The following is a 15,325-nucleotide window of genomic DNA, read 5'->3' as shown; positions in this document are numbered from 1 at the left end:
ATTGTTAAGAGAAATATTCGTCAGGAGGACTGTGTTACAAGATACACTGACCGTTTTACTTTATTCCTTCCTTTCATCTGTTCCCAAATACCCACATCCAAATCCTCTTTCCTTTTCTTCATCTAGACAAGCAGCTGCTGTCCTTCTCGCTCTGAATGGAGAGCCCCAGGAGAGAAGAGGATGAGTGTGACTAGACGCTACAGGTCAAAGGTCAAGACTGCATGTGCCAGATTTCTATATGGCACATCAGTTAGGCGAGTGCAAACACCTACTAATCATATATACACATACATAGTGCACCAAAAAATCTTTAAAAAAAGGTCATTCCATCCTTTTTTTAGTTTGATCATGATACTTTAAACAAATTCAGACAAGTAATGTGTTTAACTGTTATTAAATTGCATTGTTTTATCTCATGCTAAATGATTCAATTATAATGTTGGGATTTATTAATGCCGTCAGAAAGACAAAAAACATGAGACAAAGAGCCTTCATTGCTTGAAAGCATTATGTCATTATAATATTTATTTAATACATTTATAATATAATATTATTTTTATCATATAGTTTTAAATAGATCATTATTTTTCAGAGAGAAATGATGGTAACAGCGTTGACACACAACCTAAGAAAGTTTTTTTATATATATATATACATATAAATAATACAATAAGTCATCTAAAAAAATATATATATTAAGAGGGAATAAGGACAACATTTTAGCCTATATTTCAATATATTTTATTTCAGGTTTTTATTTGAACTTTAGTTTATATTTTTGTAATTTTATGTGCTTTTGTCACTTTTTTTCATTTAGCTTAATTTTTTTTTTTTTTCAGTTTTATTTTTTAGTAATTCTATCCTTCAACTTTTATTTCAGTTAGTTGCCACTTGCCAGGGCAAGTTTTTAAAGTTTTTAATCTTATATTTAGATTTTATTTTATTATAGCTCTATTTCAATTAACGAAAACGAATTTTTAATAGTTTTAGTTTTAGTTAACAATAACACCAATGGGGTGGAGAGAAGCCAAACAAGTCATCCTATGACAAAATAAAAATAAATTAATGAATTAAAATAACTTGATTTTTGTTGATGTGTTTCCACATGAGGCTAGAATACTATAAAGATAAGATTCACTGCTTTCTGTTAAGGCAAATTGACTGTGAAATCAGCCATAAAACCTTCAGACACACAATTGTTCATATTACGCAGCAGCACTACACAATGAGGACACAGAATCCAGATCAGCTTTTTCTCTCCCTAAAACACACACCCACACACACGCTCATTACTCGCTCGTTGCTGTGTCAAAGATCAAAGCTCAGGGGAGCGACCTCATCACCAAAGCCACGAGACTGAGGAGGAGGTGTCATCCCTTCCATCAGATACACTTCCTTCCCACTCTTTCCATCCTGCCAAACTCCACTGATCCTTCAGCTATTAAGCAACAAAATGACACGAGGCACATGTTCATGCTCAGAGACCTCATCCTTGTGCACAGTGGCACTCAGCTGAATTATGAATATGAATATTATAATGAATAATGAATGCAGGATAATGTTTTTTGTCCTGAAGCTGTGCAAAAAGGGATGAGACTTGCAGATGTAGGACAGGGGTTTTGATTCTACACTGGTTTGTGGTAAAGGCTGGCTTGTTTCTTTATGATAATCTTTCGATACAGCTCTCTGTATTATTCGCTTTCTAATATATTGTTAGGACCATCTAGGTGAATCGATTAAAAATTGTATCAATTAACTGCAAATGTTTCTGTGATTAGAAATACATTTACAGATATATCGGCATATATTTATTTGAGATATGATCAACTTTTTCTTTTACATTTTATGGCATTTGTTTGCCAAGTATTGCCAAAAGTAATACATTTTAAGGAAAAAAGGGACTAGCCATTCAACAAAATTTGGTTTGCCTTTTTGGGAAATAACTCCAAATATTAATCACTTAAATTAGATGTCTGTTCACAGATTATTTAATACAAGTAATCAGATTAATAATAATGAAATATTTAGTAGCTGTATTTTGAGGATTGATCATCAAACATCAGTATCGGAAGTAGGCTATCTTCTATTCTATGCACCTGCATGCGTAGCACACTTGAGATTCATTTGGATTGTATTTTAATTGGAAAGAATTTTATGTTTATCATTTTACATTGCATTTTTTGTCTATTTTATAGTCATTTTTGAGTCATAGCAAATTTAGAAAACTTATTTTGTGCACAGCAAGCTAAGTAAATATTACATATTAGTACATATGTAATACATATCACATAATACATAGTACATTTTAAGGTTTTAAACTGTAGTCCTGTTTAACAGTAATGCATGGGGACAAGTTTGCACCAGAAGTTACCCAGAACAGAAATAAATGTTATAATTTTAAATTAAGTAAATTAGCCAACTGTTACGTAAACAAATGCATATGAAAACATAATCTCAATAAGAACAATAACCAACCGACTAATTCCACGAATTATGTATTCATTAAAAGGATTTGTAAACATGTGTTCTATAAATATTCATAGGTAAATAATTTAAATTTTAAATCAATATTGTACATTTTTATTGTCAAATCACATTTTTAACTAAATGTTAAAATGACATAGAATACATAAGAATACTCATGAGATCATGTTTACAAATCCTTAAAGGGAAATATTTGTACCTTTTTCTGATATCCATGTAAGTTAAATTGTTAATACTTTACAGTAACCCATAGGTAACACTAAATTAACATCTACTCCTACTCTTTCATACTCATTTTGGTGGAAAACAGTTTTCCTTCTTGTGTAGCCTAGAGGTACATACACTTCCGATGAAAAGGACAGTTATTTCCTTCTCCACCCAGAAATATAGCAAGAAAACACTTACACACTGAGCAATACTTTCCAGGATATATATTGCACTGAAGCTCATAAAACTACTCATGAAATGCTGACTCAAGAGGACCGACGTCTGTTTCTTGCCTAGAACTCAGAGAATGACATTTAATTCAAAGTTTACAAAACACATTTGTATCTTAGCATTTATCTTATTTAGCTCAATTGGTAGCACAAGGTAGCTATAGCAACAACACATTCATAGTCATTGATTATTTAAAAAATATGCTTTGGATAAAAGCTTCAGACAAATTCTTAAATGTAGGTACACCAACAAAGGAATAAAAAAAATCACAATGTTTTTTTATTGCAGATATGGATGGTGTAATGATGTGATATAGAGCATGTTGGACCATGATTGGTGCCTGGTGCTTTATATCACACATTGGGAAATCTGGAAATAACTTTTAGTGAGTTTGTAGTCATGGGTTGACTGTCATCCTTTGATTTATACATGCACTAAAACAAACCAGAAACAAAAACAATCACGGGATGACGTAAGATGTGATAAAGAGCCATAGATACCCGAATTTAATTTTACTCCAGTAAAAGTATAAACAGGCCCAATCTTTTTAAATTTCTTCTTGAGAAAAAAAATACATACTTTTGAATGTATTTAAGCATCTCTAAAGTCAAATTACTTATGAATATCGACTTAGGTTATAGTTCAGTCTGACAATGTTATGAATCATGAGCTAGCTAGCGCACTTGACCTGAGGATCATATTACATATGTTTCTTGGAGGATTCAGTGATTTGTTTACTTGAGACTCACTGCGACCGGATTATGAATCAGTGAGCTGTTAAAGATAGGGTATAGGCATTTTTTTAATAAACACTTTTTATTATACTGGTTGAAACCCTCTTCACTGATCGTAAATAGCTGATAGCAATCAATAATAGAAGAGGTGTGAATATTAAAACATTCTGTGTTTATTTGTTCTGTTTGGCAGAGAAAAATTGTTAGACCAGCGATTGCTGCATTTTAAGTGCATATAAAAGATCATAATAATTCATTACATTTATATAAGGCTTTTCTCGGCACTCAAAGCGCTTTACATAGAAGGGGGGAATCTCCTCAACCACCACCAATGTGCGGCATCCACTTGGATGATGCGACGGCAGCCATATTGCGCCAGAACGGCCACCACACACCAGCTTACTGCTGGAGAGGAGACAGTGATGAAGCCAATCAGAATATGGGGATGATTACGAGGCCATGGTGGACAGAGGCCACTGGGCAAATTTGGCCAGGATGCCGAGGTTACACCTCTTCTCTTTCGAAAGACATCCCGGGATTTTTTGTGACCACAGAGAGTCAGGACGTCAGGACCTGGAAAAGATGTATCTCATCTTGCCTTTAAACTAAAGGAATAGTTCACCTAAAAATGTAAATTCTGTCATTATTTACTCACCCTCAAGCTTTTTTTAAACTGTATGGATTTCTGTCTTCTGCTGAACACAAAGGAAGATATTTTGAAGAATGTCGGTAACTAAACAGTTGATGTACCCCATTGTCTTCCATAGAAGATTTTTTTTTTACTATGGAAGTCAGTGGGGTACATCGACTGTCATCAGTACATGTACATAAAGATTTTTTAGGATTATGTGGAAATGATTTGAATATGCATGCAAGAAATCTCTTTGGTATGATGTTGAACTTGTTGCTTATGGAAAAGCGCTAATGTTACACCCTGAAGCCAAATGCTTAACCTCATTTGCCTCATTACATCTCCTGCCAACAGATAATATGCAAAACTCTAAGCAAGGTAGCTCAGCCTGATAATCCTGTCGCGACACTAAAACTGAAGGCCATTATTATCGCCAAACATTTGGCGGTGCCAGTTTGAATCGAGAAAACAAACAGCGAGAAGCTCTAATTGGTGTGTAATGCAGGTCTTTGTCCCATCATCCATCAGGGCCATCATGGAGTGCATCATCTGACATCATGTGCGCTGTTCAGAAGCATAACATCATTGAACAAGAGCCAGCAGAGGAGGAGAGGGTCCAGATCAAACACAAAGCTGTAACCACACATGACATGAGCGGCAAAAAGAGCAGCCACACTTCTAACGAAAGGCGGTGGGAGAATGACCCATTTACCCAGCATGCCCTGGGGGGCTGAAAGGAAAAGACTGTCTTATGGTGCCAGTATGCAAAGTAGGTTGGATGTGAATGGAAGAAGGAAAGGAACAGGGAGAGAGGTGGCTCAGTAAACCAGGACACTGGCAGAAGTACGTATGGCATCCGCCCCTTGGCCATATTTTGAGGGCGTTTGTTAGGTTCACCCTCATATTTATGGCCTCCCAGGCGTTGGCGTAAAGAGAGGGAATGATATATTATCACTAAAGTAGTGCTCTTGCAGATTTTGGCATGAGAAGGCATTTCCCTACAAGGTTGAATGAACCACACATAGAAAGTAATGAAGCATCTCTTTAAATTTGACAAAAATATCTCATCGCCAGGTCCATTTTTCAGCGCGGTGAAGTCTGTGGTCATTTCTCAGTTAAAATATTGATAACTCAGTGTTTATAACATAACATACCATAACATAACATACATGTGTGTGTGTGTGTGTGTGTGTGTGTGTGTGTGTGTGTGTGTGTGTGTGTGTGTGTGTGTGTGTGTGTGTGTGTGTGTGTGTGTGTGTGTTACATTATATTATTTCACCAAATTTATCTGCTACAAATTTTAATAAAGTTGTTTTAAATTATATAAAACTAATCCGTAAACATGAACATAAATGACTGTCAAATACAAGTGCTAGTTAAAGCTCAGGTTACATTTTCTATATGCTTTTATGCTTAATATGCTTAATATGCTTTTATACCCACCCCCTTCCCCAAATTGCACCCTATTATGCATTTTCATTTACAAATTTACAAAAAGTTAACATTTTATTCTACAACAAACAAGTTATAAAAATATATATATTTTGTTTAGTTTTTACGCTCACAATTAAAAACATAACAGACGGTGTATGTGTGTTAGTTTCTTGATTTAGGAAATAACTGATATGCTTTTTTTTGCAGATAAACTGTCAGCGAGTTTCATCGGTTTGGATGTGGACATAGATGTAGGCAATGGGGACCAGAATGATTCAATCTAACGGTCAATAGGGTAATTTCCCCTTCAATCTTCATCTTTGGCTTTTTGTTGTTAAATGACAAGACAATGCAAGAAGCATAGAATGGGAAGGGCAAAGACAAATGGCATATGAGTTTTCTCTAGAGAGCAAAAAATGCTAAATTTGAACATATAATAGGACTGAGCTGGAGGAAGGGGTCTAGAAGATAACAATGGAGTAACGACAATAGCAGGGGGGATGTGTCCTCTCGTTTTAAGCTGTGTTTAGTTGGGGGTGCGCAGGGACACGTGCCACTCTTGGTAGGAGGGGACCGGGTGGGATTGAGGGAGCACAGCCAGTGGTCCCCGATCCGGCCCTTTGCTTTGTTCTGCCAGCTGTTGGTGTCACGGTCAACACCCGAGAATCAATGGACCCTCAAAGGGACAGTCACCACCTTAATACTCATTAACACACAGATCTCTGCTAGGGAGGGGTTGATTAATCTTGAAATATTGAGGCTTCCAATTGAAAAAAAAATATCAAACATAAATGTTTTATTAAAAGTGCTCTACAGAAGATTTTTAGGGCAAAAATAATTCTAAAATTACATTATTGAGTGTTCAAAAAACTGCTCTGCATGTAACTTGCTAATTTTTATGTTTCAACCACAGATGGCGATAGTGAGGCCACAGTGCAGCAGTGATTAATGATTATTTATCTAGCATGATCATACATTTATTATAAACTTAAGAATCACAAGAAAATGCATACTTTTGCACATAGTTATGAAAGAAAAAATGTTCCCTCCACTCTTTCCAGCATTTAAACAGATATTTTAGTGCAATGACAAAGAAAAGAAGCATCATGGTGTTTCAATAAATAATAAACGAGGCATTTACTGCTTATAGGTTTGACTGCTGTTTGCTATAACTTTAAACTTTAGAAGTTGTTGAAAGCTTGACAGTGTTTTTTAATCATTGTTAAATGGAAAGAGTTCAGGACTTTTGTAGTGGTAAATGGCAATTTTATTCACTAACATTTCCATTAAATGGAGTTAGCATATCATTTAAAGTTTGCAGTCATAAAATCGTGAAGACTGTTTTCATTTTCCAGCCATGGATTCCCTCAGGAATTTCCTATGGGAGTGAAATATGATCTGTGGTTAACATTAGCCTACTTGAAGACTTTAAGGTTTTTCTATAACATAAATTAGACTACCTCAAGCTTTAATTTTGTGATTGTTAAAAATGTAAGTTGGTAAGTAAATAACTACCACAAGAATGTGAGTTTATGTGCTTGACAAATCAGATAATCAGTGTAGCTCCTTATAGCAACTTAACACCTAACAGTGTCAAATTTCACATTTGAGATTGGACTGTGTGTAATGAAGCCTATGTTGTAAATCTAAATGTTAACGTCTCTTCAAGTAGGTCACTACTCATATCAACTAGGCTATTGTAAAAACAAAACAAAAACACTGGGAAAGACCAGGTTTGGCCATGTCATGACAGAACAGCTCAACTGAGGAACTAGTCTAATTTGTGATGATGTCCTTTTTTCCTGTCTGTGTTCAAAGCAAACAAGCCTTTATATTCACATTACAACAAACAAAAGCCCATCTTAACCATAACAACGCATCTCCTTATTTGTTCGTCACATTTGAAGACATGTTCAGTCAAACTCGCACCGTGTGAGGCTTACTGCTGCCATCTAGAGGCTTCTGAAGCTTTTCACAATCACACACGTCAAAAAGACCTTAAAGGGATAGTTCACTTTAAAAGGAAAATTCTGTCATCATATAGGCTACTCACCCTCAAGTTGTTTCAAACCTGTATGAATTTCTTTCTTCTGCTGAACACAAAGGAAGATATTTTGAAAAATGTCAGTAACAAAACAGTTACCAGTTCCCATTGACTTCAATAGTATATATTTTTTCTACTATGGAAGTCAATGGGACCTGGTAACTGTTTGGTTACTGACATTTTTCAAAATATCTTCCTTAATGCCCTGTTCTCTTTCATTTAATCGCGGTCTTGTTAACAGTCTGCAACTGGTGTGACAGCTTTAGTTTGAGTTGCATCCAAAGAAAACTGTCCCAAACTTGTCCTGCCTTTTTTTGTCGTTGGTTTGAGCTAAAAGTGACAGTAACAGCCCATGTTCAAGGTGATGTCATCTACACACCGTAGCTCTGTTCAAACTTTCAGCATGCTGAAGGGGGGCGCGCAAGATGGCGACCGGTGAGGAGGTAGTTTTGAGAAGCTGAGGAGAAAGTTTGTTCCTTCACCTCATATCGTTCTTTTTTGTTTAAAAATTGACCAATCGGACATCTAAATGTAAGATCTTATTATTTACCAGATAATTAACACGGATATAGTTGCTGTAATTACTTTTAAAGCTGTAACCAGAGAGACTGCATTGAATGGCGGAAAAACGAAAAGAGAGGGAGAGTAAAGTCAAAGGAAAAAGCCTAACAAAGTCGCTGACAAAGATGACGAACAAAGATGATGAAATGCACATTTGCGGGACTGACATTCAAACAGTGCACGCATATGTAGTGCAAGGCGCTACAGTTGCTTTACCGGATTCAATGCCTAACACTCCTGATCCGAAGAAAAGTAAAACTGAACCATCCCTGTCTGAAATTCAGGAAAACATCATGCGATGCATAAATGAAAGAGTCAACGGATTAGAGGAGCTATTAAGGGCAAATACGGTTAGCATTGAAGCTTTAAAGAAAACGACGGAGTTCCTCTTCAATGAAGTAAAGGATGTCAAAGATGACGTGAAAATTTTGAAAAAGGACACGAAGGCGATGCATGAGGTCAGTGATGCACATAGTAAGAAAATGTCGGAGTTCGATGCCAGGCTTAACGAGGTAGAACGGTACAAGAGAAGATGGAATCTGAGATTGTACGGCCTGGCTGAGCAGATGAGTGAAGATGTTAAGGCACAAGTCGTGGATATCTGTTGTGCAATTCTTCCAGAGCTTGCCACCAAAATACAACAAGATGTAGATACAGTACATCGGCTCGGAAGAAAACTTGAAGGAAATGCCATGAGAGGGAGAACTGTCATCATCCAGTTTGTATCCAGATCCTTACGAGACATGCTTTGGAAAGCGGCGAAAACCAGCACCTACCTGAGGTCCAAGGAGTTACGGTTTGGAGAGGATTTAACAACTATGGACAAAGCCATCCGCAGGCAACTGTGGCCAAAGGTGGAGGCGGCTCGGCAGGTAGGGAAGAAGGCTTACTTCGTCGGCGTACGAGCCTTCGTTGATGGAAAGGAAATACCTCCCTAAAGATTGAATATGTTTACGCGCATAATTCTTGATAAAGAACTACAATGGACATGACGCAGTTATAATCAGATTTTTTTTTGTGACATTTACAGCAGAATATTTCTTTTAGTTTACGGACAGAATGGATCTTTGTTGATCGAAATATGTTGCAATTGCACAGTATTGTTTTCGAAAGATGTTGAGTTAAAGTATTATTAAGGTCAATTTGGGTTGTAAATTCTACTGTTGAGGTGTTGGGAACATGTTTTGTTTCACATTTGTTAAATCTAAAGGTGCTTATTTAGCACATTGGTATCTTTGTCAGTTTTATCTTTAAATGTCAGGGGAATTCGAGATTTGCTAAAAAGGAAAGCAGTTTTTTTGTTTTGCAGGAAATTTAAATGTGATTTTTATTATATTCAAGAAACACACGCATCTTTGTCAGATCATAATTTTTGGAAAAGCCAATGGGGGGATGATTTATGGATGTCATATGGGAGTAATCGATCAGCTGGTGTTGCAATATTAAAAGGTACATTTAAGGGGAAAATAATTAAAACTAAAATGCATGATTTAGGTCGATGGGTGATATTGGTTGTAGAAAAGAATGCTGATTTTTTTATTTTGGGGAATATTTATGCAAGTAATTTTACCACACAAAACAAAACTTTATTTTTGAATTTTGAATACCAGATTGAAAAAACAGTGGAACAATATAGCAATGCAAAATTAGTTCTTGGAGGGGATTTTAATACAATATGGGATTCTGAAAAGGATTGTTTTCCACCTCGTCCAAGTAACAGGTCTGTTCTTCCAGAATTGAATAATTTATGTTCTACTTTGGACCTGATTGATATATGGAGACATAAGTATCCAGAAAAGATTCAGTTTACATGGTGTAAAGGAAACCTTTCTCAACAGTCACGTATAGACTATTGGTTAATTTCAAGCAATCTAATAAATTGTGTTAATGAGGTCTCTATAGAGCCGTCTGTTCTTACAGATCACAAAGCTATTTTTCTTTCATTAAATACAACTAAATCCAAAGATGAAAAAAAATTTACATACTGGAAAATGAACCAAAATATATTGACAGATGTGCAGTTTAGAGATAAAGCAAAAGAGATTATCACAGATTGCTGGAAGGAGGCAAATGTAACAAATTTTTTTGGGGTAAATTGGGAATTAATGAAGTATAAAATTAGAACTTTAGCCATAAGGAGAGGAAAGGAAATAGCCAAATATAGAAGAGAAAATGAAGAAAAAATTATTCAAGAAATTATAAGCCTTTCTGGGAATTCTAATATAGATCAAGAAAAGAAAAATATATTACTACAACTACAATTAGATTTAGATAAAATATATGAATATAAAGCAAAGGGTGCCTTCATAAGATCAAGAAAGAAATGGTTAGAGGAAGGAGAAAAACATACAAAATATTTTTTTAATATGGAAAAAAGAAATGTAGAACTTGCATCTATGGTCAAACTGAATATTAATGGACAGTTAACAGAAAATTCGAAAGAAATATCAAGAGGTGTGGCTGAATTTTATGAAAAATTGTATTCTTGTGATAACAAATTGAATAATGCACAGTCATTCTTGGATTCTATTAAAGATGACATCCAAAAGATAAGTGAGTCTTCTATTGAAATGTGCGACCAAGAGATTTCCTTAATTGAAGTATCTCACTGTATTAATAAACTCAAAGACAATAAGTCACCTGGGAATGATGGTTTAATTAGTGAATTTTACAAATATTTTCAAAAAGAATTATCCCCTTTTTTGTTAGCTGTATTTAGAGAAGCTATACAACAAGGTAATTTACCCAATTCAATGAGACAAGGTTTGATAACTTTAATACCAAAGCCCAATAAGGATATATTATTTTTAGAAAATTGGCGTCCGATTACACTAATTAATAATGATGCAAAGATTTTTGCACAAATATTTGCAGAAAGATTGAAGAACTGTCTTGATCCCATAATTGATGAATGTCAATCAGGATTTATGAAAGGTCGACACATTTGCAATAATATTAGACTCATTTTGGATTTAATTGATTACAACGAGTTTATTACAGATAATAGTTTTATTTTATTTATTGATTTTTTTAAAGCGTTTGATACTGTCGATCATAACTTTATGTTGGAGACCTTAGATTATTTTGGTTTTGGAGTATACTTTAAAAAAGCTATTCAAACACTGTACAATGACTGTAACAGCTCAGTTAAGTTATCATATGGAACTTCATCCAGGTTTCAAATCAATAGAGGTATACGACAAGGCTGTCCCATTTCACCGTTTCTTTTCTTACTTGTAACACAAACTATGGCCATACATATTAAAAGAGATACATTTCGTGGTATTAGACTTTTGGAGAATGAGTTAAAATGCTCTCAATTAGCGGACGATACTGCCATTTTCTTAAAAAATGAAACTGAAATTAAAAAAGCTATTGAGTGCCTTAATATTTTCTCTTCTGTATCTGGTTTATGTTTAAACATTAAAAAATGTGTGTTATTCCCTTTGAAAACATGTAATGATAATAACATAATTGGTATTCCAGTAAAGGTGATGGTAGATTATTTAGGTATTAAGATCTGTAAAGATCAAAAAGAGAGAAATAATTTGAATTTTACACCAATTATTAAGAAAATTAAACAAAAATTAAACTCATGGTTAATGAGAGATCTTTCATTAAAAGGGAGAATATTATTATCCAAAACTGAAGGATTGTCACGCTTGGTGTATACAGCTCTTGCATTAGACGTTCCACAATCAATTATAAAAGAGGTGGATACTATTTTGTTCAATTTCATTTGGAAGAACAGACCACATTATTTAAAAAAAACAGTTTTATGCAATCCAATTGAGGATGGTGGTCTAAATGTACTTGACTTTAATACTGCTAATTGCGTATTTAAGAATAAATGGATAAAGAACTACTTGAACTCTAAAGGCAAAATTTGGAATATCATCCCCGAGTTCATTTTTGATAAGTTGGGGAGTTTAGAATTTTTTTTGAGATGTGATTTTGATGTAAATAAGGTTCCGATAAAGCTTTCTTCTTTTCATAAACAGGTTTTTTTATTATGGATGCTTATTTTTAAGCATAACTTTTCTCCACACAAATCTGTGATTTGGAACAACAAATATATTACGTTTAAAAATAAATCTTTATTTTACAGAAACTGGTACAATAATGGTATAATTCTGGTCAGACAGTTATTTAAAAATAATGGACATCTCTTTAATTACTGTGAATTCCTTAACTATTATAAGATCCCTGTAACTGCTAAAGAGTTTGCAGTAGTATTTGACGCCATTCCTAGTGGCCTTATTCAACTTTTATCAGGCAATGTATCTTCTGAGTCTATCCCCATATATACTACTAATCAGTTAAGTATTGACGGGGTGAAAATTATAGATAAAAAATTTAATAACTTTTATATTAGAGAGTTATATAGAATTACATTATTGCCTAAATGCAAACCTTTTTGGAACTCAATGTATAATCAGATTGAATGGAAAGAGGTCTGGAGTTTACCCAGTAAATACTGTCTTACTAATAAAGTTAAAGAAATTACATATAAGATTATTCACTTGATTTATCCAGTGAGACAAGTAGTCTCAAGATTTTTTAGAGACATGGAGACTACATGCACCTTTTGTAAAACAGAAGAAGAATCAATAAAACATTTATTCTTTGAATGTGTATTTACCAAATTGTTCTGGATTGATGTTGAATATCTGATATTTAAATTCACAAAATTAAAGATTCAACTTTCAGGTAAAGATATTTTTTTGATGTACAAAAATAAGAGTTTGGAGCCAAATTTGGTGGTTAACTTAATAATTATGTATGGAAAATACCATATACACAAACAGAAATGGACAAATAATAAACCTAACATTATGTTATTTAAAATTGAGCTTAAACATTATATTGAAACCCTAAAAGATGCAAGAAATAAAAAAGCAAAACGAATATTTAGAATTTTTGAATCCTTTTCTTTTTGGAATTTTTTGTAAGTTTCCCCTGTATTTTTTTTTTATTTTTATTTTTTTTATTATTTCTTATTCTTTCTACTGTTTCTTTGATGCTAATGTGAATGTTATATATAATAATAATACACTGTGATCCTCTGTATGTGTATGTTATATATTGTTCTTGTTCTTGTTATTGCAATAAAAAAAAAAAAAAAAACTAGCAATACAAATGTTATAGATTCCTGAAACAATGTGAAGAATTATTTTGTAAAGACTATTGATTAGGGTCAATCAGCTTTATTCCATTGTTTTCATTTTTTTTAATGATCTCTTGTTAGCATTAATTCGCCATAGCAAATGTGTTGTAGCCTAACCTCTTTGTCTTTTATTTTTTATGTATCATTTCATGTGTATACGTGATTATCCTTACTTCTTCCTTTGGTTATCTGCTTCTACTTACGAATATTTTGTTGAAGCTTCTTGTTCTCCTGAAGGTCTTTGTATATTTTCATCTTTTTCTTGATTATTAATAATGTGAAAATAAAAGTGGTTAGGCTATGCCGCACATCGAAAAAAAAAAAAAAAAAAAAAAAAAAAAAAAAAAAAAAAACTTTCAGCATGCTTGAATGGCTGATGAAAACAGATAAAGTTCAGTTGTAGCCTATACACACAAATGCTAGCTTATGGGAAAAGATAAGCACTGAGCAGGTACTTTCAGGTTAATCAGAGTTCAAGCGTAAATATCTGCGCATGCTTACATTTTTTGATTAGCACATGGTTATGACTATGACTGTGAGGAGTTAGTATAATCAATGTTACATGCTAGTTTAAAACTAACTTAAGCTCTATCAATATCATCGGTGACATTATTCTGATATATTACGTTTACGTTGGGATTTTTATTTGAAAAATGTTTTTACTTTTTTTTTTTTTTTTTTTTTTTTTTTTTTAAGTAGGTTACATAGGCTATATTACATATTTTATCTAAACTTTTTGCCATTTTCTAACTTAGCTTAAATTTCAATTGTCAACATCATACTTTTTTTAAAAGATATATTTTATAGGCCTGTGGATTTTCTAAGACTGGTAATTATTTCTAATACTTTATTTCTAATATTTGTCATATAAATATACAGCATCACATAGAATCACAGTTTTTATAGAAATGGTTTATTATTCATTTTAAATCAATTATTTAAGATTGCACATTGCAAATAGTTACATCACATACATTTTTGTTATACATGTGTGTGTCATTGCCTTTACCCCAAAGACTTACGTTGATTTCCCCCCCTCTTTTTACAAATAAAAGGATGCGTGTGTGTGTGTGTGTGTGCGCGTGCGTGCGTGCGTGTGTGTGCGTGTGAAAGATGATGTTGATAGAGATTCAGTTGTATTTAACAAGGCACTGAGCTCATTTAAATGTGTCGCAACAAAAATTTAGCATAAAGCAGAAGAGCATGACACCTCCAGGTATTGCTAACAAATTCTCACTTTTCTAAAACACTTATTAAATTACAGTAAAGCAAAGGATATATTTTTTTAACTAATAATAGGAAATTTGAAGAAAGTATATTAAGGACACCATTTTACCATATTTGATTAATAACATCTTTCTCTATATATCTTTATTTGTGCTGAGGGGTTAAAGGCATGTGCTGGGGCAGATGGATATTTCACAGCAAGGTTGTCCTTATTTGACCTTTAACAGGGAGTATTCCTAGATATTTTTCTGATGTCTTTCTCCATCTTTCACAGCTAGTTGAGCGTTGAAATATATTCCCATTTGCAAGCTCCCTGACTTCTGAGGCAGACTTTAGTTCCGGTTGCATTGGGCTAAACCCAGATCAGGACTGGACATGAGCCATGTGAACTGCCGCCTCTCTCTCCCCCTCATGTTATCTTCAGGGTCGCTGAACATTTCCTGTTCTCTGAAAGTTTGATTCCAAGAACTGTTATCATAAATAAAATTGCACATGGATTCAAAAACAAGTCTTTAGGGGATGAAAACTAAATATGAGAAAAAAACTCCACAAAAAGTAAAAATAAACAACAACAATCAGAAGACACAGAGTTTTGGATGAACTAA

Source organism: Phoxinus phoxinus (genome assembly GCF_949152265.1).
Source record: "Phoxinus phoxinus genome assembly, chromosome: 18".
Taxonomy (NCBI): domain Eukaryota; kingdom Metazoa; phylum Chordata; class Actinopteri; order Cypriniformes; family Leuciscidae; genus Phoxinus; species Phoxinus phoxinus.
This window is presented reverse-complemented; position numbering follows the sequence as displayed.